This window comes from Rhincodon typus, chromosome 1 (assembly GCF_021869965.1).
Source record: "Rhincodon typus isolate 14 chromosome 1, sRhiTyp1.1, whole genome shotgun sequence".
Taxonomy (NCBI): Eukaryota; Metazoa; Chordata; class Chondrichthyes; order Orectolobiformes; family Rhincodontidae; genus Rhincodon; species Rhincodon typus.
In genome coordinates this window covers 139,182,093-139,209,463 of record NC_063332.1, presented here as the reverse complement: position 1 = coordinate 139,209,463, position 27,371 = coordinate 139,182,093, and the positions used below count along the sequence as shown (strand labels likewise).

Here is a 27,371-nt window from a genome sequence, read left to right as displayed (position 1 = left end):
AAGCTAGGGATCCAGCAATCATATTTCCTTGTGATTGGAACTGAATATTCATATTTTCATATAGTTGAAGATGGACTAATGAAGCACATGTAAGATTACAATGTTTAAGCTGTTTTAATTCATAGAAAGGTGTATTCAGAGCGATAGTTTATGACCAGACTCAGGACTGAGATTCAACCTCCACTTGAAATGCAAATAAAGCATCACTCAATACCATTCTTATGAGGCTTTGAACTACTTTCAGTTGTGTGTCATTTCACAAGTTGCTCAGTTTTAACAAGCTTTATTTTAGGTAGTCCAAACACAGCTGAAGTGGAGGCGATGAGCTTGTGGTACTATTGCTAGACTATTAATCCAGAAACCCAGGTAATGTTCTGGGGACTCCGGTTTGGATCCTGCCATGACAGGTGGAATTTGAATTCAGTAAAAATCTAGGATTAAGATCTAATGATGATTGTGAAACCATTGTCAATTGTTGGGAAAGATCCATCTAGTTCATAATATCCTTTAGGGAAAGAAACTGCCATCTTTAGCTGGTCTGGCCTACATGCAATGTGGTTGACTCTTAACTGCTCTCTGAACAATGATGGATGGGCAAGAAATTCTGGTCTGGCTAGTGAAGCTGACACCCTCTGAATGAATAACAAAAATGCTGATGGCAATGGTGCTTTTATACCCAATTTACTCCCTTTTGAAGTACATCTGGAGTCACCCTCTGTTTTTCCACTCTAAAAATGGCTTAGGAACAATGGAAGATTTTATCATTATATCACAAATTGAAAAAAAAAGACTTTTCCATTACACCAGCAAAGGTCTGGAGGATATTTTCAAATGACCTACACCTGATCAAAATGACTGCAAATCAATTACAAAATGATTTAAAGTCAAGGGAAAATAACAGACATGATGATATTCAGATGCACAAGTCAACAAGGCCAATGAGACAACTGATCAATAGTGCATACGCCTGAGGCTGCTAGTAGTCAAATGTCATGTTTGAAAGTTGAATATGTAGAAATTGAAATAAGAACAAAGATCTATCGAGGGTGTCGCCGCCACCAACTATTTCGCAAAGCATGGAGAAAGATAATTATCACAGCTGCTGAAGCTTGCAAAATCATTTTTAATGTTCAAATCCAGGCCTGTTGAAGTTGAGGCTACCAAAAACTACACTCTAAATCTAACTCCTGTAAATACTGTTCATAGCTTGCCGCCAGAAAACCAAAGCAACAGTAGTTGTACAAACAAAATCATGTGTCCATAGAATTTCTATACCTTGGAGTGCTCACCCAGACTGGCCTGACTGTCCTGCTATGGATGAGCAGTTTAAATATGTAATGATTGTAACAAAGTCAGCCAGGTGAACTTCATAGAATATGAGGCTGTTAATCTTGTCCAATCAGGAAGCCCTGGCTGACAGATAAGAACAGGAGTGTGAGACATCCTGCTCACTCTGAGAGCTGGCCCTGAGGGAGCTAGATCAGTGTCAAGACCTTTCCACATGTATATAAAGGGTGACTGGCTGATGGGATACCAGCCTCTGTGAAGTTATTTCAGTGGCGATGAGAGAAAAGCACACTCCTGAAGAAAAACTGAACGAATGCTGTAAATCAGGAACAAAAACAGAAGTTGCTGGTAAATCTCAACAAGTCTAGCAGCATCCGTGAAGGAAAGTCCGAGTTAACGTTTTGGGTTCGGTGACCCTTCCTCAGAAGGGTCTGAGGAAAAGTCACCAGACCCAAAACGTTAACTGATTTTTCTTCACAATGCTGCCAGACCTGTTGAGCTTTTCCAGCAACTTCTGTTTTTGTACACTCCTGAAGAAATTCGCTCGCAACCATCATCTTTGAGTTGGGCTTAGTATTTTTGGCATCATGCTGTTATTTGGGAAGCTTGACTCATTTGATCCTGCCTTTGAACACTGGGCCCAGTATGTGGAATGAATGTGTTATTTTTTTCTGGCAAATGACATTGGGGAAGGTGCAAAGCAATGGGTAATTCTCCCTGCCACTTCTTCGATTATTAGAGGCCTAACTTTGCCTGAGGCATGAGATACTAAAATCTTTGAAGAGTTGTTGGTTTCTGTTAAAGAATATTACCACCCCAAGCCTCCTCTAATTCTGAGATGCTATCAGTTTTACTCGGCAATTCGAGAACCAGGGGAATCTGTATCAGGATTTTTGACGAGTTTAAGATGAGATGCTGAATGACCGTTTGGTGTGTGGGATTAATGAGGTAACCATGCAAAAATGCCGACCATCTGAAGTGTAACTCGACTTCAAACAGGCACTACAAATGGCTCTGTCGTTGGAAAATGTAGCAAGTTGAGCATATGAGTTGCAGGGTGTACGGATAGACACCCTCGCCAGTCCAACTGAGCTTGGGGAACGCAGGTTAAGGCAATTGCAAAGTCTCACTCAGGACATATCCTGAAAAGAGTGACTCTCGGTCAGCCCACAGCAAAACCCCAAAACAAAACCAAGCTTCTGCCAAACAGTTTAAATTTTTTCTGGGTCCAAGCCATTGCAGTTGCTGCCAGTATATGGACTTGAGACAGCAAAAAGTCTCACTTTACCTAAATTGAGTAAGAAAATTCATAGGCCGGTATCCAGGAAGGTGCAAACCCTGGAAAGTTCACCTGTATCTTGTTTGGAACAGTTAAATTGTTTAGCAACATCCAAATCAGAACCAAACAAAATAAATGTTTGGTTAAATGGTCACCTGGTTCTAATGGAGGTGGATACTAGCGCAACAAAAATCACTCTGGACACCGACCCTTATGTTTGTGCAAGACCTCAGCTAGCCTGAGAACCTATACCAGGGAACCTTTACAGATTAAGGGTACAACTTTAGTTCTGGACTCTTATGAGAAGCAGCTGGTTAAGTTAACAGTGATTGTAGTAATGCTCAAGCCTAAGCTTTATGGGGCAAAACTGGCTCAACATTATTCTACTAGAAAATGCCTGCCCGAGGAAGGTTCACTGAACCTGAAATGTTAACTCTGATTTCTCTGCACAGATGCTGCCAGAACTGCTATGCTTTCCAGCAATTTCTGTTTTCGTTTCTATCATACTGTAAGGTATTGGCACACTATGATCCCAAGCAAGATCTGCCATTGACATGCGATGCTCCCCGTATGGCATCAGGGTAGTATTTGCTGAGAGGTGGCCCGATGGAGAGGAATGCCCAAAAGCATATGCATCCAGGACTTTGGCTAATGTAGAATGTAAACACACCCAGATAGAGAAGGACAATTTGGCAGTCGTATTTGGAGTCAGGAAGTTCCAGCAGTACTTTTACTGACGTAAATTAGTAGTAATAATGGACCACAAACCTCTGCTAAGTCTGCTTAAAGAGGACAAGGCAGTGTCACCCATAGCTTCAGGCCTAATTCAGCAGTGGGCTCTAATTCTAAGTGCATATAATTACAAGTTGGAACACAATCTGTGAGGCTAGTAGCAAATGTGAATGCATTGAGCCACCTCCCACTGGCAGATACACCACCGGTGGTACTGTCGCTGGAAGATTCAGTAATAGTTCTAAAATTTTCTGGACATACTTTTCGTCACAGCTGACAATATGATACTTTGGAAGCAGAAAGATCCGGTCCTGGCAAAACAAACTGGTGGTGATGGGGGATACCAAAGGGCCCTCACAACCAAAACTGAAACCTTTTCGGACCTGAAGAAACCAGGTCACAGTTGAGGACAGCATATTATTATGGGGAGCAAGAGTGATTGTCCTGAGAAAAGATCATTGCCAGATACTGGCTGAACCCCACCAGGGTCATCAAGGGGTTTCCAAAATGAAGATGTTTGCAAGAAGTTATGTCTCGTAGCCAGGACTGGATGCAGATATAGCCACATTCGTGGAACAGTACCGAGAGTGCCAACAAGGACAAAAATGATCATCAGCAGTTCCCCTACATTTGTGGGAATGGCCAGGTGAACCCTGGACTCAATTAAACATCAACTATGCAGGACCTTTAATGGGCTCAATGTTCTTGGTCATTGTGGACGCCCACTCAAAGTGGCTGAATGATAGAAAAACTTTGCCCATACATGGACTCATATATCATAGAATCCCTGCAGTGTAGAAACAGGCTCTTTGGCCCAACAAGTTCACACCGACCCTCAGAACATCCCACCCAGACCCATCCCCCTAATGTACATGTCCCTGAACACTATGGGGAATTTAGCATGGCCAATCCACCAAACTTGCACATCTTTGGACTGTGGGAGGAAATTGGAGCACCCGGAGGAAACCCACGCAGACACGGGGAGAATGTGTAACCTCCATACAGTCACCCAAGGGTGGAATCAAACTCGGGTTCCTGGCACTGTGAGGCAGCAGTGCTAACCACTGAGCCACCGTGCCGTCTGAACTCATGGAAGTATTGGTCACAGATAATGGGCCATCATTTACCAGCAGGGAATTTGAGTATTTCCTAAAGTCAAAATAGTCATTTGACATAAGGACAGCTCCATACCATCTATCATTCAATGGTCTGGCAGAAATAGCAGTTCAACCTTTGAAGGCAGACTCAAAGAAACAGCCTACAGCTTCACTCGATACCAAACTGTTCTGATTCCTATTTGTTTATAGGATCACCAGCCCTGTAGCCACATGTTTAGCTGCACTCTCTTCCTATTTCTTACCTCGTTATCACGTGGCACTGGTAGTAATCCAGAGATAACTACCCTGTTTGTCCTGGACTTCAGCTTCCAACCTAACTCCCTGTACTCGTTTTTCACATTTTCAGTCCTTTTTCTACCTATGTCATTGGTACCGATGTGTACCATGACTGCTGGTTGCTCACTCTCCCCTTAAGGATCTTGAAGACACGATCCAAGACATCACGGACCCTGGCACCCGGGAGGCAACGTACCATCCTTTCATCTCGTTCGCGTCCACAGAACCGCCTGTCTGTGCCTCTTACTATTGAATCCCCCACTACAATTGCTCTCCGATTCTCCCCCCTTCCCTTCTTTGCCACAGGGTCAGGCTCAGCGCCAGAAACCTGTCCGCTATGGCCTTCCCCTGGTAGGTCCCCCCCCCCAACAGTATCCAAAACGGTATACTTATTATTGAGGGGAACGGCCACAGGGGATCCCTGCACTGTCTGCCTATTCCCTTTCTCCTTCCTGACAGTCACCCAGCTACCTTTTTCCTGTACCTTGGGTGTGACCACCTCCCTATAACTCCTCTCTATCACCCCCTCAGCCTCCCGAATGATCCGAAGTTCATCCAGCTCCAGCTCCAATTCCCTAACACGGTTTTTGAGGAGCTGGAGTTGGGTGCACTTCTCGCAGGTGAAATCAGAGGGGACACCAGCAGTGACCCTTACCTCCCACATCCTGCAAGAGGAGAATCTCCTGTAGAGATTGTATGTGTGTGGGGGAGAGAGAGAGAGTGTGTGTGTGTGTGTGTGTGAGTGAGAGATTGTATAGTGTGGTGGGGTCACCTGTAGAGTGACATGAACCCAAGATCCCGGTTGAGGCCATCCTCATGGGTACCGAACTTGGCTATCAGCCTCTGCTCGGTGACTCTGCATTGTTCTGTATCCTGAAGTCCGCCTTGGAGGATGTTTACCCGAAGATCCGAGGCCAAATCCGAGACCGCTGAAGTGTTCCCGCACTGGGAGGGAATATTCCTGTTTGGTGATTGTTGCGTGGTGTCCATTCATCCGTTGTAGCATCTGCATGGTTTCGTCAATATACCATGCCTCAGGGCATCCTTGCCTGCAGCGCATGAAATTGACAATGCTGGCTGAGTCATGTGATATCTGCTATAAAAATGGTGGGTGGTGTTCCTGCGTGTGATGGTGGTGTCCAAGTCAAAGATCTGATATGTCTTGCAGAGCTTGCCAAGACAGGGTTGTATAGTGTTGTGGTTGATATTGTCCTGAAGGCTCGTTAGTTTGCTGCAAACAATGGTCTGTTTAAGGTTTGGTGGTTGTTTGAAGGCGAGAAGTGGAGGCGTGGGGAAGATCTTGGTGAGGTACTCCTTGTCATCAATAATGTGTTGAAGGCTGCGAAGAACATGTTGTAGTTGCTCCGCTCCTGGGAAATACTGGAGAATGAAGTGTACCCGACTGGACGTATCCCATGTCCATCTTCTGAGGAAGTCATTACGGTTTTTTGCTGTGGCATGTCGGAACTGGCGATCGATGAGTTGAGCATCGTATCCTGTTCCTATGAGGGCATCCTTCAACACCTTCAGGCATCCATCGCGTTCCTCCTCATTCGAACAGATCCTGTGTATGCGTAGGGCTTGTCCATAGGGGATGGCTGTTTTAATGTGTTTAGGGTGGAAGCTAGAGAGGTGCAGCATCATGAGGTTATCTGTAGGCTTGTGGTAGAGTGAGGTATTGAGGAGTCTGTCCTTGATGGAGATGCATGTGTCCAAGAATGAGACTGATTCTAAAGAACTGCAGATGCTGTAAATCAGGAACAAAAACAGAAGTTGCTGGAAAGCTCAGCAGGTCTGGCAGCATCTGTGAAGAAAAAAATCAATGTTAACGTTTTGGGTCTGGTGACCCTTCCTCAAAAGTGTTTTGAGGAAGGGTCACCGGACCTGAAATGTTAACTCTGATTTAATGACACAAAGATTGGTGGAGTTGCTGACAGTGCCGACGATCGTGAAAGGATACAACAGGATATAAATTGATTGGTGACTTGGGCATAGAAATGGCAGATGGAGTTTAAAGCAGACAAATGCGAGGTGGTGCAGTTTGGAGGATCAAATTTGGGTGTGAATTATACAGTTAATGGCAGAACCTTTAGGAACATTAACATACAGATGGATCTGGGCTTGCAGGTCCACAGTTCTCTAAAAGTGGCAACACAGGTAGCCAAGGTGATTAAGAAGGCATATGACATGCTTGCCTTCATCGGTTGGGCCGTTGAGTACAAGAGTTGACAAAACAAGTTGCAGCTATATAAAACCCTTGTTAGGCTACATTGTGTGCAGTTTTGGTCGCCACATTACCAGAAGGATGTGGAAACTTTGGCGAGAGTGCAGAGAAGGTTCACCAGGATGTTGTCCAGTCTTGAGAGCATTGGCTATGAGGAAAGGCTAGGAAAAGGCTAGGATTGTTTTCACTGGAAAGACGGCAGCTGAAAGGAGATCTGATAGAGGTCTACAAAATTATGAGAAGAATAGATGGGGTGGATAATCAGAGACTTTTTCCCAGGGTTGAAGTTTCAATTACAAGGGGGCATAGGTTCAAGGTGAGAGGGCAAAAGTTTAAGGGAGGTGTGTGAGGAAAGTTTTTCATGCAGAGAGTGGTAGGAGCCTGGAATGCACTGCCATAGGGGGTGATGTAAGCAGGCACATTGGCAACATTTAAGAGGCATCTGGATGGTTACATGAATAGGGAGGGAATAGAGGGATAGGCAGAAGGTTTATTTTTTAGTTCAGTCAGGCCATGATAATTCGCACAGGCTTGGAGGGCTGAAGGGCCTATTCCTGTGCTGTAGTTTTCTTTTGTTCTTTGAACTGAAACTTTATATATCCTGTTTGCAGATCCCTTTTACTTTTCCAGTGTTTCAATTTAAAGGGAACCAGAGTAATTCGCATTACATATGCGAATTATGAATTATGATTATATTATGTATATTATGAATCCGCAAATTAAGATGCATGAAATGTGCATAACACAGTAACAATGAGTGACTTCAATTCACATATAGACCGGGTGAACCAAGTCAGTACTAATGCTGTGGAAGATGAATTCCTGGAGTATAGAACTATGGATCAAGCTATTTTGAATTTAATGCTGCGTAATGAGAAAACACTATTAAATTTTCTTGCTGTAAAGCAGCCTTTCAGAAATAGTGACTACAATTATGATGGAATTTTACATTAAATTTGAATGTGATATAATTAATTCTTAAACTAGGATCATAAATATGACCAAAGAAAACTAGGATGGTCTGTGAGACAAATTAGCTATGGTGGATTGGGAAAATACACTTGTTATGACACAGGGATAACAAGCCAAACCAAATTACCAGCACTGGGTCCTGAAATGATTTGGTTTCAAACTGTGAGTTGTAATTGAAAATTAAATTTTGAACCAGAGTTTGTTTTAAAATGAGCAGAGAACAAATATTGCTGTTGCTGTTGGGAACTGGCCTGGAAAGATATTGCAGGCTATTTACCATTCTAAGAACACTGTAAATAGTTTGGCATTGAGATGTCGCTATGCTCAGAGACCAGCAGTTGGTTGGATGTTGAATTGGTCAATCATGGGGGGGGGGGGGGTCTTTTTCTTGCCAGCCAGCCACACAGAACATTGAAAAAGAATGAAAAAACACACAGTGAACTAGCTTTGACATTTTTTTTGGGAGGAAGCAGCTAAGACTGGGAAGCTGTTTTTTGGTTTCACTCTCTAGTTATTCTCCAGATATTGACTTCTTGAAAGTTCAGAGAAAAGAACCCCAGGCTATAAGAAATCAGGAAAAGCTTCTGGAGGGTTGGAGAAGCTGTTTGCATTGACCACTGACTTCAGATTTCACACTTTTTTTCAATCTAGTGTGCCTGTAATACTACTCATTGGATTTCATCATTGGAATAGGCATCAAACTGGCAACTTGTAATTCTTTCTTTTAAAAACTGTGTCTGTTTTAATGTGTAAGGCTTGGTAATTAAAGAAGATTGGGCTCAGTTCGTAGACATTAATTAGATTGCAATGTAATTCATTTGTGTTCCACTAAAGTTGCATTATAAATAATAAATGGTTAATTTTTGTTTAAGTTATAAACTTGGTGTCGAAGATTGGATATTTGTAAAGTCTGATTAGGAACAACTGAGCAGTTTCGAGGGTCACCAACTGTTGTAGTTTCACCATGTTGCAAATCCAGTGTTAAGGAATCTGATTTTGTCTGGCTTGCTAACCCTGTGTCGTAATACAAGTATGGGGTATATTTTACAAAATAGTACAACAGCTCTACACAATTTAAGCCAGATGTGGGCACTTAAACTTTCAGCTTCCCACATGTCTTGCCATGGGTACTTCATATGGTACTGGCAATATTTCCCAACAGTAGCTGGTCAATATCGCTATGTGATGAACAATTTTCCATTCCTTATCTTTTGGTTTGATGGAAACTCCATTTCCTCATCAGCACTTTATTCTTAAGATAATAGCATTCCGGAACTCCTTTAGTGTCAACCTCAGTATGAGTGCGCTAATTTATTTAATTTAGGAGCTGCTTTCTGTGCCTCAGTTAGTGATGTCACACCAAATACTTCCTTTTAAGTATATTCAATTTTGAGGAAGGTTTCAGGTTCCCTTTGTGTCATTATCAAGCTTTATTATTGGATCTTGTTTAACCATTGCTCTGGTTACCACACGAGGAAAAGCTACCCAGAACCTGTTCCTGTATGGTTCTGTTTCTTGAACTTCCTTTTGGTATTCTGTGATTATGAGCGAGTCTATGACTTTTAGTCCCGCCAAATCATTCCCAGAAGTCGACTTCCTAGAGCCTTCACTACTCCAACAATTACTTCTGGTAATAGATCACGTAATAGTTGCACTTCAGATAATGGAACAGGAATATATTCTCCACCAATCCCATTTGTTGGTACCTTAATTCCCATTGAACTCTCTAGAGGGAAAACTAAGTCTTTCTCCCGTAAAAGTGATTATGTTGCCCTTGTATCTTTTAATATGGTTATGCATTTAGCTATCTCACCTGAAGGCAAAGAAGTCACTTTCCTTTCTGACAAAATCCCTGAAAATCTCTCATTTACCTTGTGTATCTCTTTGCTAATGACAAATTCACCATTGGTCTTTTTGTTATAGTCTGGTCCATGGTGTAATCTTTTTGAGTTTCCTTCTCCAACTTTAGTTTTACAAACTTCTGTAAGTCTCATGGGTTTACCTCGCAATTTCCAACGTTTCAAATGCACATGTTCTAACTTATTACAATAAGAACATTTAGGCTACTGAACATTACCACTCTCAGCACTTTTCTTTCTAGTCTGAATTTTTGAGACATTCCCTAATGCCTGCTCTCTACCCTAACTATCTGCTTTCCTTTCACTTTCCCAGTTTGTATTTTTCTCAAATTTTTGGGGATGATGGAATAAAGGTTTATGGATCAGTTCATAACAATCAGCCATTATAGTTGTTTATCTTGCCATTGCCACCTTTGGTCTTCTCCATGAGTTCTTATGACATTGAGTAGAGGAATTGGTAGGTCATGTTGCGGCCATAAGGGACATTGGTTAGGCTACTATGGGAATACTGCATTCAATTCTGGTCACCCTGCTACAGGAAAGATGTTGTGAAACTTGAAAGGGTTCAGAAAAGATTCACAAGGATGTTGCCTGGGTTGGAGGGTTTGAGCTATAGGAAGAGGCTGAATAGGCTGGGGCTATTTTCCCTGGAGCATCGGAGGCTAAGGAGTGACCTTATAGAAGTTTATAAAATCATGAGGGGCATGGATATGGTGAACAGCCAAGGCCTTTTCCCCAGGGTAGGCCAGTCCAAAACTCAAGGGCATAAGTTTAAGGTGAGAAGGGAAAGATTTAAAAGGGACCTAAGGGACAACTTTTTCATGCTGAGGGTGGTGCGTGTATGGAACGAGCTGCCAGAGGAATTGGTGGAGGCTGTACAGATACATCGTTTAAAAGGCATCTGGATGGGTATATGAATAGGACGGGTTTGGCAGGATATGGGCCAAATGATGGCAAATGGTACTAGATTAATTTAAGATATCTGGTCAGCATGGACGAGTTGGAAAGAAGGGTTTATGTCCATGCTGTACATCTCTTTGACTTTATAACAGAAGGTTAGGGAAGTTTTAAATTCTTCCAAAAGAATAACTTCTCTGAAAGCACCATAAGTATTTTCAGCCTTCCATGCTCTTCTCCACCTATCAAAATTGTTTTGGTTAATTTTCTCAAACTTAATGGACATTTGTTCAGGCTTTTTCCGTAAGTCCAAAACCTCTGCCTGTATGTTTCTGGGGCTGATTCACAAGTGCGTAGAATAGCCCTTTTTACATCATCATAATCTCTAGACGCTTCCACCAACAGGATGCATAAACCTTTTGTGCTTTGCTAGTTAAGTTATCATGTATAGGCAGTGTCCAATCTGCTTTTGACCATGCCGTTTGCCTGGCTACCTGATTAAACAACATGAGAAATGCTTCTGCGTCCTTCTTATAGAGCCACAGAGATCTATGGCATAGAAAAAGGCCTTTCGGTCCACTGCATCTGCACCGGTCAAAAACAATCACCTAACATTCTAAGATAACAAGGTGTAGAGCTGGATGAACACAGCAGGCCAAGCAGCATCAGAGGAGCAGGAAAGCAGGATGCTTTCTCCAGCATCGGCAGTTCCTAATATCTCTACCTAACATTCTAATCCGACTTTGCAGCACTTGGCCCACAGCCTTGCATGTCTTCGCATCACTAGCTTACATTGAACTACTTAAATGTTATGAGGATTTGTGCGTATATCACCCTCTGGGTGAGATCAGATCTCCTCTAAACCTTCTGCCCCTTACCTTAAATCTGTGCTTCTTGGTCACTGGTTCCTCCATCAAGGGGGTTATTTCTCCCTGTCTACCCTATCTATGCCCCTCATAATTTTGTACATCTCTATCATGTCCCCTCCCTGTCAATTCCTCTGCTCCAAGGAAAACAACACCAGTCTATCTAATCTCTTTTCATAACTAAACTCTCCAGCCCAAACAACTTCATGGTGAATCCCCTCTGCACCTTCTCCAGTACTATCACATCCCTCCTTCAATGCGGATTCCGGAACTACACGCAGTCCTGTAAGCTGTGACCTAATCAATGTTTTATACAGTCCCAGCATAGCCACCCTGCTTTTGAACACTATGCCTCAAATAATAAAGGCACCATATGCCTTAACTACTTGATCCACTTGGTCTGATACTTTCAGGGACTCATGCACATATACGCTAAGTTCTTGCTGAACCTTGGTGCTTGCCATGGTCCTGCTGTTTAATTATATGTTCCTTTGCCTTGTTTGTCCTGGCCAAGTGCATCACCTCACATTTAACCAGATTGAAATCCATTTGCCACTGTACAGCACATCTGACCAGCCCGTTTATATCCTCTTGTTGTCTGAAGCTATCCTCCTCACACTGTACCATTCCACTAATTTTGTATCATCTGTGAGCTCACTGATCAACCCTTCTACATTCAAATCTAAATCATTTATATAAACCGTAAACAGCAAGAGGCCCAACACTGACCCTGTGGGACCCCACAGACTTCCAGTTGAAAAACACTACTCAACTCTCATCCTCTGCTTCCTGCAACTCAGCCAATTGTGGATCCAATTTGAATTTCCTTGGATCCCATGTTTTTACTTTTGCGATCAGTCTCCAATGTGGGACCTTATCAAAAGCCTTGTGTAGTCCAAGTAGACTACAACAAAAGCATTGCCCTCATCTACACACCTGGTCACCTCTTTGAAAAATTCAATCAAATTGATCAGTCATGACTCCCCTTGACAAAACCATGTTGACTGATAGAGTCATTGAGTCATACAGCACGGAAACAGACCCTACAGTCCAACTCATCTGCACCGACAAGAGATCCCAGGCTGACCTAGTTTAATTTGCCAGCCTTTGGCCTATATCCCTCTAAACCCTCCTTATTCATTTATCTATTCAGATGCCTTTTAAATGTTGTAATCTTTCTGCCTCCACTCTTCCTCTGGTAGTTCATTCCATACACGCACCACCCTCCTTGTGAAAAAGTTACCCCTCAGGTTCTTTTTAAATTTTAAGGTGAGCCTTAGACCTCCACCTTCGCAATTCACCCTATCCATGCTCCTCACAATTTTATAAGCCTCTGTAAGGTCACACCTAAGCCTCCAACATTCCAGAGAAAAAAAGCTCCAGCCTATTCAGCTTCTCCCTATAGCTCAAATCTTCCAATACTGGCAACATCCTTATAAATCTTTTCTGTACTTTCTCAAATTTAACAACATCATTCCTGTAGAAGAGCGACCAGAATAGTACACAGTATTCTAAAAGTGGCCTCACCAATGTCATGTACAGATGCAACATGATGTTCTAACTCCTTCACTCAACATTCTGGCCAATAAAGGCCGCCTTACCCTGTCTACCTGCGACTCCACTTTCAAGGAATTATTTATCTGCACCCCTAGGTCTTGATCTTGATTAACCCCTACCTCTCCAAATGCAGATTAATTCTGTCCCTCAGAATTGCTCCCAATGCCACCTCCAAGGTTAGACTGACTGGCGTGCCATTTCCTGGTATATCCCTTGCAACATTCTTGAACACTGTTTGTCCCCTAGTCCTCCAACACCTCTCCTGTGGTCAGAGAGGAATTGCAAATTATTGGCAATGCCTCTGCTATTTCCTCCTTTGCCTCACTCAATACCTGGGATATATTTCGTCCAGCAGTGGAAATTTACCAACTCTTAAGCCGGCTAGATCGCTCAGAACCTCATCTCTGTCTATCCTAATTTCTTTAATTTTATTATAGACATTCTCCCTGATTTCTCGACCACTATTGCCCCTCTCACTAATAAACAATGACCTGAGGTATTTACTTAGACCCCTACCTACATCTTAGCACCACACACTAATTACCAATGTTGTTCTTAACGATCTCTATGATTTCTCTCATTATCCTTTTGCCCTTAAATGTACTTGTCAAATAACTTAGGATTTTCTTTTATTTTACCTGCCAATATCCTTTCATATTCCCTTTCAGCACACCTATCTCCCTTTTACGTTTCTATGCTCCTCTATGTCATCTGTTGTTTTGAGCCCTTGGTGTCTGACATAAGCCTCCCTTTTTATCCTAATCCAATGCTGTATATCATCTTACATCCAGGGCTCACAGGGTTTGATGGTCCCACCCTTTTTCTTTATTGAATATGTTGGTCCTGTCCTCTCCATATTTTCTTCTTGAATGAATTCTAATGTTTTGAGATTTACTTGAAAGTATCTGCTCCCAGTCCACTCTGGCCGAATGGTATCCGATCTCAGTACATCAGCCTTCTCCTTTCTCTTCAAATTTTGGCAGAGACTGCACTACCTTAAACATCGCCTGACTTAGAGGGGATTTGGGAAAAGACTTTCACTCAGCAATGGCTGGGAATCTGGATTGCACTGCCTAGGAGGGCATTCAAGGCTGGAAATCTTACAACCTTTACAAAATATTTGGATGAACGCTTGAAATATAACATTCAAGGATGTGGGACAAGTGCAGGACATTGGAATTGGTGCACTTTTAGTGGTAGTTATATCGGTGCAGACTCAATGGACTGAAGGGCCTTTTTTGCACTGTATGAACCTATGAATCTGCAGATTATAACTCAGAATTTCCTTCTCCAAGCTTTTCCCAGTTTCTGCTTTAACTTCTGGTTTAGCTTGCTTAAGCTTCATCATTTATAATTTCAATTTCCTTTCTTTTGCTTTATCTTCCCTTTCTTTCTCTTGCCTCTCTGTTTCAAATTTACGTGTGAATGCTCTTTGAAATTCTCTTTGTCTACCTCAGCTTTTTCAGTCCTAAATCTCTTTGGAATTCCATCTCCAATTTTCTCATTTTAGTTGCCTTAACTACAACGGAACGTCCATAAGTTCATAAGATATGGGGCAGAATTCAGCTATTTGGCCCATCGAAGTCTGCTCTGCTATTCGATCATGGCTGATATGCTCCTCATGCCCATTTTCCTGCCTTCGCCCCATAACACTTCAACCCATTACCAATTAAAATCTAACTCCTCCTTAAATTTACTCACTGTCCCAGCATCCGCCGCACTTTGTGGTAGTGAATTCCACAGATTCGCAACCCTTTGGGAGAAGTACTTTCCCCTCAACTTTGTTTTAAATTTGCTACCCCTTATCCTAAGACTATGATCGTTCATCTTAGAATGCCCACAAGAGGGAGCATCCGCTTCACGTCTATTTTGTCTACACCTTTTATCATCTTGAATACCTCGATTTGATCTCCCCTCATTTTTCTAAATTCCAGAGAGTATAGGCCTAAACTGTTCAATCTCTTCAAACGACAAACTCCTCATCTCTGGGATCAATCTAGTGAACCTCCTCTGAACTGCCTCCAATGCCACTACATCTTTGCTCAAATAATAGGACTAAAACTGTGCACAATTCTCCAGGTGCAGTGTCACCAATGCCTTGTATAGTTGCAACAATACTTCCTTACCTTGATGTTGTATTCCTTTAGCTATAAAAGCCAACATTCCATTCACTTCGTTTATTATCTGCTGTACCTGCATGCAAGTTTTCTGTGACTCATGAATGAGGACACCCAGATTCCTGTGCACCGGAGCACCCCAAAATCCCTCCCCATTTAGATAGTAGGTTGCCTTCTCAATTTTCCGAACAAAATGCACAACCTCACATTATTACATTAAACTCCATTTGCCACATTTTGGCCCACTCTCCCAACCTATTTATTTCCATTTGTAAGGTTCTTATTTCCTCGCTGCAATTTACCGTCCTGCCTATTTTTGTGATGTCTGCAAATTTGGTTATAGAGCCTTCTATCCCTGTATCTGAGTCGTTAATGTAGATTGTAAATAGGTGGGGTCCAAGGACCGAAGCCTGTTGCACCCCACTAGTTACTTCTTGCTTTCCAGAAATAAAACACATTTACCCTGACTCTATGATATACTGAACTCATATCTGCTTACCTTGACTCTATCTTTTCCCCTCGGTCCAGAAACTCCCCACCTACATCCGGGACAACGCCCACACCCTCCACCTCCTCCAAGACTTCCAATTCCCAGGCCCTCAAAACCTCATCTTCATTATCCAATCTCTGTACACTTGTATCCCCCACACAGATGGCCTAAAAGCCCTCTACTCCTTCCTCTCCCGCAGGCCCAACCAGTCCCCCTCTCCTCAGAAGGTGTGCAGTGCTAGGTGGGACAGTGTGGGATCGTGCTTGCTGGACAGAGAGGTCGAAGGCCATCCTGTTGAGTTTTTGTGGGAGGTGGGCGATCCAGAATGACACTTAACATAACCTGTGATTTTGATAACACATGGCTCAGAAAATTCTTCTGGGAGTGCATTCACTAAAGGGATTAGATCACATGGAATCCAGGGAGAGCTAGCTATTTAGATTCAAAATTGGCTTAAAGGAAGGAGACAGCGGGTGATGGTGGAGGGTTGTTTTTCAGACAGGAGGCCTGAAACCAGCTCGGTGCCATAAGAATCGGTGCTGGGTCCACTGCTTTCTGTAATTTACATAAATGATTCGGATGTGAAAACAGAAGGTATGGGTTAGTAAGTTTGCAGACACCAAAACTGGTGGTATAGTGGACAGTGATGGTTATCTTAGAGGATAACGGGATTTTGATGAGATAGGCTGTTGGGCCGAGGAGCGGCAAATGAAGTTTAATTTAGATAAATATGAGGTGTTTCATTTTGGTAAGAGAAATCAGCGCAAGATGTATACACCTAATGATAGGGTTCTGGAGAGTTTTGCTAAACAAAGAAACTTTGGGGTGCAGGCTCATAGTTCATTCAAGGAGGAGTCACAGGTAGACAAAGTAGTGAAGAAGACATTTGGTACACGTGCCTTTATTGGTCAGTGCATTGAGTATAGGAGTTGGGATGTTATGTTGCAGCTGTCCAGGACATTGGTTAGGTCACCTTTGGAATACTGCGTTCAATTCTGGTCTCCCTTCTATAAAAAAAGATACTGTTAAGCGTAAAAGAATACAGAAAAGATTTACAAGGATGTTGCCAGGGTTGGAGGGTTTAAGCTTTAGCGAGAGGCTGAATAGGCCGGGGTTATTTTTCCTGGAGCATCGGAGGTTGAGGGTGACTTTATGGAGACTTATAAAATCATGATGGCTTTTTCCCCAGTGGATGGGAATCCAAAAATAGAGCATATAAGTTTAAGGGAAGAGGGGGATGATTTGAAAGGGACCTGCGGGCAACATTTTCATACAGTCGGTGGTGCCTATATGAAACGAGCTGCCAGAGAATGTCATAGAGTTATAGAAATGTCCAGCACAGAAACAGACCCTTCAGTCCAATTTATCCATGCCGACCAGATATCCTAAATTAATCTAGTCCTATTTGCTGCCATTTGGCCCATATCCCTCTAAATCCTTCCTATTCACGTGCTCATCCAAATGCCTTTTAAATGTTGTAATTGTACCAGTGTCTACCATCTCCTCTGGCAGCTCATTCCATACACGCACCACCCTGTGTGTGAAAAAGTTGCACATCAGGTCCCTTTTCGTGGATAAAAAGGCATCTGGATGAGTATATGAATAAGAAGGGTTTAGAGGGATATGGGCCAAATGCTGGCAAATGGGGCTAGATTAATTTAGGATATCTGGTCGGCATAGACGAGTTGGACTGAAGGGTCTGTTTCCATGCTGTACAGCTCTAAATCTTTCCCCTCTCATCTTAAACCTGTGCCTTCTAGTTTTGGACTCCCCTACCCTGGGAAAACGACCTTGTAGTAGAGGCAGACACAGTTACAACATTTAAAATACATTTGGGCAGGATCATCAACAGGAAAAGTTCAGATGGAAAGGGGCCAAACACAGACAAATGGGATAGATTCTACACAGGGTCCTGTTCTGCTGCCTGCTGTCATCATCTATCTTTCCCCAGATGATCTCGTTTATGATCTTGACGTGCCCTTCTAGAACTGTTACCAGGTGTTAGTCTGCCTGATTTTCTTTTACTCCCCACATCAGCATCTTGCCGACTGTCCAGATGAAGTAGCAAAAGTGTATTGTCTTCATGGCTTTTGGTCTGGTCCATCTATCACCACTTTGCCCTCTACATGACCCCAGTTGTGTTTGTGCTGGTGAAATCATTCTTGTGCTCAATGAAATTGCTAGGGCTGCTGAGTCCTCTCTTTTCAGTGGATCTAATCGAAAATTCTCCCATGATACAAACTGTGTATTTGTGCTGGTCGCAAACTCCGCTCTTGTCTCCTCATGCTCAGACATTTGCCAAATACAGCAATTGGCTGGGTCAAAAGGTAAATTATTCTTCCTCATAAGCTGAGCCTAAAATGTGCTTGGCATCCGCCCGTATGAAGTTTAACCAACTTATAGCAGACTATGTTATAGAGTCATAGAGTTGTACAGCGTGGAAACAGGCCGTTCAGCCCAACTCATCCATGCCAACCAGGTTTCCTAAACTGAACTAGTGACCATTGAACAATGGAAGAAGAATCTCAAGCAGCTAAGTAAGGACAGGTCCCATCTTGGATTAGTGATGAACATATTCCAGAAACCCCACTGTTTCAAACTCAGTTAGGGCAACTGACCAAGGTCTGGTTTAAAGACGATTGTAAGGGGTCCCCAGGAAAGGGAATGACATGTTCTAAGATCATAGAATCTCTACAGTCTAGATAGAGACCATTCAGCCCTTAGAGTCTGCAGTGACCCTTTGAAGACCATCTCACCCTAGACTGATCCTATCCCCACAACCCTGCATTTACCACTTCTATTCCATGTAATCTGCAGATCCCTGGACACTACGGGGCAATTTAGCATGGCCAATCCATGTAACCTGCATCTCTTTCTGACTGCGGGAGGAGACCAAAACACCCAACAGAAACCCACGCAGACATGGCCACACAGACAGTCATCCGAGGCTGGAACTGAACCTACGTCCATGGTGCTGTTGGGCAGCACTGCTAACCACTTGTCCACTGTGCCATTCAAACTGGGTACTGGGGATCCAGATCAGCGTGCCAAATCAAAATGGGTTATAAGTCTTCAAGAGGCCAAATGATGGCATTAGCTGAGAGGGTATATGGTTAGAATACAACAGCACTCTTCTGTTCACTGTTGACAAAGATGGAAGGCTCGTCGTTACAGCTGCAGATAAATCTCACAGATGAAAGAAGTGATTTGTGCCCCTACCCCACATATTCAAATAAACACGCTTTGTGTGGCTTCTAGACAAATGTCATTCTAAATTATACTGTAGAGATTTGGAGCTTGAACACAGACATCACCAGGGTAGGTTATAATGTGCATCACAACTTCCCTAAAACACTACCAGTACGCAACCTCCACATGTAACAGCCAAAACACCATCTTTTCTATGAGGCCACACACACCAACCAGAGTAGGCTTAATCGAGCTCACAAACATCTACAGGAGTGAGATCTTTGTCAATGTCAGTGACAAACTGACAAACCTAAAGGGAATTATTTGCAGAAGTATGACATTGACATCGAGCTCCTAACAGAAAAAAATTACAGCACGTCTGGACACAATTGGCAAATGCAGATAAAGTATTGCATTTACTGCCATTCAGAAGACAGAGCAAATCCAAAAGGGTATCAGGGAAAACAAAGGTGACTAATTGGTGCAATGACGGCTAGGATGGGTAGGGTCAAACCGTGCAGATATACCCATGGGTATGTCTCCAGTGATGTCTCCAATGGCTGTGATGTGCAACCTATTTACTTTGATCTACCTTACTGCTCTCATAGTTAAATTCATCTGCTAGAAGAAGGAACTCATCCAGAAACTAACTGTGGACTCTATGCTTCTACAGTAGAAGCCGAGAGATTGGTGAACCCAGACTGCGTTGCAAAAGTGACTATGTAAATTGTTACCCAATTTGAATTTTACTTCATCAAATGGTACTAATTGCCAAAGAGTCTTGACAGCCAGCCAGTATATGTAAACCAAGGCTATCAATTTATGCATTAATTTATGCACAATGGGGAACCCATATATTCAGGGAGTTAGGCTATCAGCTGAGATTTATTACGTGCCTGCACAAGTCTCAGCCTGTGATCCCATTTTGGTTAGATGCTTCAAGGGATCAATAGGAAGGACTGGGGTCACGTGACCACAGGCCCAAAATTGCACATTTTAAATTGACCCACAGTCAGGGCAGTCAGACTTGACAGAAAATAGGTCAAACTAATTTGACGAGCAACCAGCAGCTACAGCTACAGAGAACAGTGAAAACCAAGACCAAGCGGTTACAAAGGTTCAAAGGCAACCAGTTACAACCAGTCCTAGAGCTGTGTATTGAAGAAGTGTTGTTCAGATGTTCTCGCATCTTGACAGCCTGTATGGCAATAGTGAAGGGTGTTGCCATGACCCCACTGGACGATTTGAACCCACAGCATGACTCCATTGGCCAAGGCCACAGAACATTCTGGAAGGTCAGGGGTGAGGAGGGATAAGTACACACACCAGAGAGCCACCTGCTCAGTGAAGGCTCAGTGAAGAGCAGTGAAAACACAGTGAAGACTCACATGGGAAGACTCATAGTAAGACACGTGGAAGAAGACCAAGCAGCAAGCCAAGAAGACCGAGGAATTCTACCATGATCTGCAAAAGCCACCTTCGTGGAAAAGAGCCAGCCTGCGGAGAAGAAGATTCCAACGGCTCAGCTCAAACATGCAGATTGTTGTGGGTAAATCCTTTCTCAGACAGATACAGCTAGATAGAGAGCAAATACTGTGGGAACTTAGGAAATGCTCACACTGTGAGCATTAAATAAGAAATATCTTGTTAATAAAATTGAGTTGAATTGCAGACCGAGTTCTGTGTCCCTTTGTCCACCTCACTGACGAGAGTACTTTGGGCAAGGTGTTTTAACAGACAAAAGCTATCAGTCAAAGTGTCCAAAGCATGGACAACAAGGGAGATTTGAGTACAGATGTAATGTAGTTGCATAGAAACATGATGAGATGGCACAAGAATTGTTGTGCACTGTTTCAGTGTCCTTGTCGAAGACAGGAGTATAGGGAGTGCAACTGAGGTTCACCAGGTTAATCCTTGGAATGGCAGGATTGTCTTATCGGCAATGTTTGAGGATTCTGGGGGTCTGTGTTCTGTAGAGTTTCAAAAAATGAAAGGTGATTTCATTGAAATTGGCAAAATTCTTACAGAGTATGAAAGACAGTGTTTCCCCTCGCAGGTGACTTCAGGGACAGGGGACATAATCTCAGGTAAGGACAGACCATGTAAGACTGAGATGAGTAGGAATTTCTTCACCCGGAGGGTGGGGAGCCTTTGGAACTCTACCCAACAGGCTGTGGAAGCTGAATCATCGACCATGTTCAAGATAGAAATCAATAGGTTCTGCAGACATTAAGGGATATGGACATAGTGCAGGAAAAAGGCTTTTGAGAAAATGATCAGCCATGATCTAGAATGGCACAACAGGCTCAATGGACTGAATAACCTACTCCTGTTCCTATGTTCGTAACCCAGAATGATGTGTAGCTTGAAGACGAACATGCTGGTGATGGTGTTCTTTGCAGTTGCTGGCCTTATCCTTCTAGAACGTTGACCTCACAGGTTTAGAAGGTACTGTTGAAGATGCCTTGGCAAGTTCCGACTATGCGTCTTACTGCTCCCATTGTGCTGGTGGTGACTGGAGTAGGTTTCTAAAGTGATGGGTGGGGTGCCAATCAGCAGGTTGCTTTGTCCCGGCTGGTGTCAAGCTTCTTGAAAGTTATTGGAGCTGCAGTCATCCAGCCAAGTCGGGAGCATACCACCACACACCTCACTCGTGCCTTGTAGATTTTTTTTTCTTTATTCATTCATGGGATGAGGGGCGTCGCTGGCTAGGCAGCTTTTATTGCCTGTCCCTAATTGCCCAGAGGGCAGTTAAGAGTCAACCATATTGCTGTGGATCTGGAGTCACATGTAGACCAGACCAGGTAAGGATAGCAGTTTCCTTCCCTAAAGAACATGAGCAAACCAGATGGGTTTTTCCAACAATCGACAATGGATTCATGGTCATTGTTAGATTCTTAATTTCAGATATTTATTGAATTCAAATTCCACCATCTGCCATGGCGGGATTCAAACACAGGTACCAGAACGTTATCTGTGTCTCTGGATTAACAGCTCGGTGATAGTACCACTAGGCCATTGCCTCCCCTTCTCGGACATGGCATACAGCCAATGAAGCGATATGAAATGAGTTACTCATCACAGAATTCCAGCCTCCCAACTGCTTTGCAGCCAAAGTATTTATCCTGACATACTCAACCCAGAGAGATTAGCCCAAGCGAGGAAATAAAAGCAAATTAATGATGGACAATTACATTACCTAATTGAGTCTGAGTCATAAGAACTCACCTACTGTGATGGTACCAAAATGTGTGTATAAATCACGATTGTGTATAGATTATCGCCAAGTCAAGTTAGTAATAAAGGTAGACCCATATACAATTTCACAATTGGAGGACCATGTTGACAGGATTAGACATACAGAGTTTGTTCAAAAAGTTGACTATTGAAGCGATTGTGGCAAGTTGCACCAACTGATAGGTCTCATTCTCCCCTGAATATGTGCCTCCCAAAATACCCCAGAAATTCCTGCCATTGCTACCCTACCATCTTCCTTGCTATGCTCCCCTTCTAATTAAAAACAACAAATGCTGGAGATCACAGCGGGTCAGACAGCATCCATGGAGAGACAGCAAGCTAACATTTTGAATCTAGATGACCCTTCATCAGCTCTGATGAAGGGACCCTAGGGGACAGTGACCATCATATGATAGAATTTATCCTGCAGTTTGAGAGGGAGAAAATTGAATCAGATGGAATGGTATTGCAGTTGAGTAAAGGTAACGACAAAGATAAGGGGAGGAGCAGGTCAGAATTAATTGGAAGCAAATTACTGCAGATGCATATATACTGAAAACAATGCTGGACATCACAGCAGGTCAGACAACGACCGTGGAGAGACAGCAAGCTAACATTTCAAGTCTAGATGACTTGAAAAGTTCATTTAGACAAAAACATGTTTGTTTAGACAGAAGCAAGTCCACTCAGAGGTCAACAAGCAGAAGACGTGTTGTCATTAAGAATCCAAGTCTAGAGAATCCCCAGTTACTTTGAAAGCTGTGGAGGTATCAAACAGGAAGATTTCGTACAAAGCTTTCGATGTTAAGGAACATGATGTTATGGAACATTGAGTAGCACAGGCAGTTGCCAAAAGGGTTTGAATCTTTCTTTCTGATATTTGTAATGGGATTGTTTCAAATAGTTCTTGTGTAGCATAATAAAGAACTTGATTTTCTTTTATGCAATAAATTTTCATGCTTATTTGTTAAAATTACATTGAACATAAGAACTTGGAGCAGTAGTAGGTAATTCGAACCCAATTCAAATCCACTTTCTCAATGTCCCAGCATTTACTGCAGTCTGGGTAGTGAATTCCATTCTCCCATTCTCCCATTCTAGATTGCCCCACATGAGGAAACATCTTTGGCTGCCTCTTGTGAATATGTTCAGTGACTACACTCCGTGGCAAATATACGAAAACATAAAACTTATGTTCACCAAAGCCAGGTTTCAATCTACTTCCCTAGTATTACATCAACTTTAACAATGTAAAGATAATATAGAGGAAATAAGACAATGATGCACCAAATTAATTCCTGGAATGGAGGGATTGATGTACAAGGCATGGTAAAATAGATTGCACTTATATTTTCAGGAGTTTCGAAAAATTAAAGATGATCTTATTCAAATAGATAAAGAACAAGGGAACACAATTTCATAACAATGGGTTTAGGACTGAGAAGAGGAGGAATTTCTTCACTCAGAAAGTGATGAATCTTTGGAATTGTCCATCCAAAGAGCTGCAAATGCCTGGTCACTGAATATGTTCAAGACTGAAATTGATAAATTTCTGCATATGAAAGCCATCAAGCATACAGGGATAGAAATGAATGACAGAGCATGGTTGAAAGGCTGACCCTGCCCCTGTTTCTTATGTTATTACTTCATATGCTAAGCAGGAGAAATTCCAGAATGTTAGTCAAATAACTCACTGGAGAAGGTGTTAAAATACCATTCAGGAAAACTTTCAGTATCATTGATTGGACGTATGAACTTTACTCAAATTATGTTACTGGTTACAGTAGCAACAGTGTTGCATTCACATTGAACAAGCTGTTTGGATAGAGGCACCAGAATATTTTCAGAATTTCCATGGTCTAGTTTGTGCATAAAATTGGTTTTCAACACAAGCAGTCAGAGAGAACTTCTGACAGAGTAACAGCTTTGCTGTCTCTCTTTCTGAAACCCCTTACCTTCAGCTTTGAGAGTTGAAAGCCCACTGGAAGGCCCCATCACAAGTCAGTATTCTTAATGGAAAAGTCTGAATTTTACACTATTGTCTGTAAAAATAGAGCCCGACCATCCATAACTGATCCAGGGAGAGACCCAACGACTCGTGGAAAGATATTTTAGCAGCAGGCCAGTATTTGGGACAGTCCGGGAATAATTGCTTGTATGAATTTAATTATTACTTGGCCAAAGTACTTTAATGATATCATGCTGCAAAAATGCTATCTTTTAGTTAGGCATCAAGAAAGCATGTGTGGACTTTCAAGAAGGACAGATGGACATACCTGAATTTTTTAAGGATGAACCTGTTGCATCTTTACTTGAATATCTTTCTTTCTGCAATTAACTTGTTCTTTGTTAATTAAAGAAACCTGGCTGAGTTGTTTCTGATACTAAACTGTATACAGTCTAAGATATGCAGCAATAATGTCACACATTTAAAATCAAACTTTGTTGTGGCCAGTAGGAGTAGGAGGAGTACGATAAATTAAGGAATCCGTTCAGCCTCCTAACCTTAACAGAATAATATATCTCAATGTTTTTTTTGAAAGGCAGAGCTATGTAATGACTGCATTTGAACAAAGACAATCCATCTTTAAAAGTGAGAAAATCTTGCAAAATAATGCTGAGAAGTTACATGACTATTGTTGTGTATTTCAGCTCATATTGGGATTAAACGGTACTTAGTTCCGGAAAAATCACGACAACTTTTGAAATTTAATGAACATCTCAAATGATAAACAGATTCCATGCTAGTGGATACACTGGAGGTAAGAATAGCTTCTCCCAGATCACCACAACCTGACCATGAGACCCATCCAAGCTAGCGGCTGAGACAGTAAAAGATTAATTATCCCAAATAAAAAGCAATGAATGGGCCTGTTACCTAACATGGAAGCATTATGTAACAGTTTGGGGTTATCAGCCACGTTAAGTTTAGATTTGTATCAGCCAGACTGTTATCAACCATTTTGGGCAGAACCCCCAGGAACAACTCTGAGACACACCATCAAAGAGCAGTTTTTCAACAAGAAGGGAAACCAGTTGCTATACTGACCAGGCTACCAAAGGTTACAACCTGCGAAGCTGGAAAAATAAAAAAAGCCCCAGAATGTGTTCTGCTCAGTCCACCTGTTTGATTGCATAAGCCATCACAGCTGCTGAAACGGACTCCAAGTTTTCAACCCTTTCACTTCAAAAAGAAACATCTTTAATCAAGCCAGGCCTGCAACAATGGTAGAATTTGATCTCATTTTCATCTTCACAGGAAACTTTTATCTACGCTTCCTTACATTCTTGTATTTTGTTAATAATTATCACTTGCACTTAGCAACTTTAACAACAGTTTTGCAGTGAGCTAACATGTTATCTTGGTCAAAACATAAAGCTACGCTCCTAATTTTTAAAATTTGAAATACTCTAATACGATAAGGGAACAATAAACAAGCTATATAAATAGTGTATAAGTTTTCGAGGCGAGATAGATTGTTCCCTTTGTTGAAGGAGGGCAGGGAGGAAATAGAAAATCCTGAGGATTATTTTCCAATCTTCAGTAGACACAGGTAAGGTGCCAGAAAACTGGAGGAATGCCAATGTGGCTCTGTTGTTTAAAAAGGGTACAAAGGAAATGTCAAACAATTATAGGCCAGTTAGTCTTACTTCTGTGGTGGGCAAATCAATCCTGAGAGATCAGATAAACTGTCAGTTAGAAAGGCATGGCCTAGTTAGGGATAGTCAGCATGTCTTTGTTAAGGGAAGGTCATGACTTTGCAAATTTGATCAAATTTTTTAAGCAATTAACAAGGAGGATTGATGAGGGTAGTGCAGTAGATGTAGTCTACATGGATTTTAGTAAGGCAACTTGACAAATTCCCATGTGGCAGACTGGTCAAAAAGCTAAAGGCCAATGGGATACAGGGTAAATGTGTTGAATTGGAAGCAAAACTGGCTTAGTAACGGGAAACAAAGGGTAATTGTTGATGGCTGCCCGAGCAAATGGAATGCTGTTTCAAGGGGTGTTAGGACTCCTGCTGTTTGTTTTATACATTAGTAATTTAACATGAATGTGCGGGGCAGAATTGGAAAATTTGTAGATGACACAAAAATTGGTCGTGCAGTAGATAGTGCAAAGGACAACTATCAGCTCCAAAATGATATAGCTGTGTTAGTGGAGTGGGCAGGAAAGTGGAAGATAGAGTTAAACATTAATAAGTGTGAAGTAATGCATTTAGGGAGGTCAAACAGTAAAAGGGAATACATAATAAATGGAAAGATATTGAAAGGGTAGATGAAGTGAGAGATCTTGGCATGCAAGTGCACAGGTCCTTACTGGTGGTAGTACACAGAGATAAGGTTGTAAAGAAGGCATATAGAATGCTCTCCTTAGAACATAGAACGTAGAACTGTACAGCACAGGATCAGGCTCTTTGGCCCACAATGTTTTGCCGAACATGAAGCCAAATTAAACTAATCAATTCTGCCTAACCTTGGTCCATATCCCTCCATTCATGTGCTTATCTAAAAATCTCTCAAACACCCCTATCATATCGACCTTTACCACCACCCCGGGAGCAAGTTCCTGACTCCTACCACTCTCTGTGTAAAAAACTTGCCCCTCACATCTCCATTGAACTATTCCTCTCTCACCTTAAATGCATGCCCTCTAGTTTTAGACATTTCAACTCTGAGGAAAAATGGTTCTGACCATCAACCTTGTCTTTGTATGTCAAAATTTTATAGACTTTTATCAGGTCTACCCCCAGCCTCCGCCGCTCCAGAGAAAACAACCCGAGTTTTTCTAGCCTCTCCTTGTAGGTCATACTCTCTAATCCAGGCAGCATTCTGGTAAAAAGGTGTAGAGCTGGATGAACACAGCAGGCCAAGTAGCATCAGAGGAGCAGGAAGGCTGACGTTTCGGGCCGAGACCCTTCTTCAGAAAAGGGGGAGGGGAAGGGGGTTCTGAAATAAATAGGGAGAGAGGGGTAGACGGATAGAAGATGGATAGAGGAGAAGATAGGTGGAGAGGAGACAGACAGGTCAAAGAGGCGTGGACGGAGCCAGTAAAGGTGAGTGTAGGTGAGGAGGTAGGGAGGAGATAGGTCAGATCAGGGAGGACGGACAGGTCAAGGGGGCAGGATGACGTTAGTAGGTAGGAGATGGGGGTGGGGCTTGAGGTGGGAGGAGGGGATAGGTGGGAGGAAGGACAGGTTAGGGAGGCGGGGATGAGCTGGACTGGTTTTGGGATGCGGTAGGGGGAGGGGAGATTTTGAAGCTTGTGAA

General features: G+C 42.5%; 1 protein-coding gene across 1 annotated transcript in view; it reads right to left on the bottom strand.

Annotated features, from left to right (window-relative positions):
- LOC109911274 (microtubule-associated protein 9-like) overlaps positions 1-27,371 on the bottom strand; it is a 179,344-nt gene that overhangs the window by 76,616 nt on the left and 75,357 nt on the right. The window lies entirely within an intron of this gene.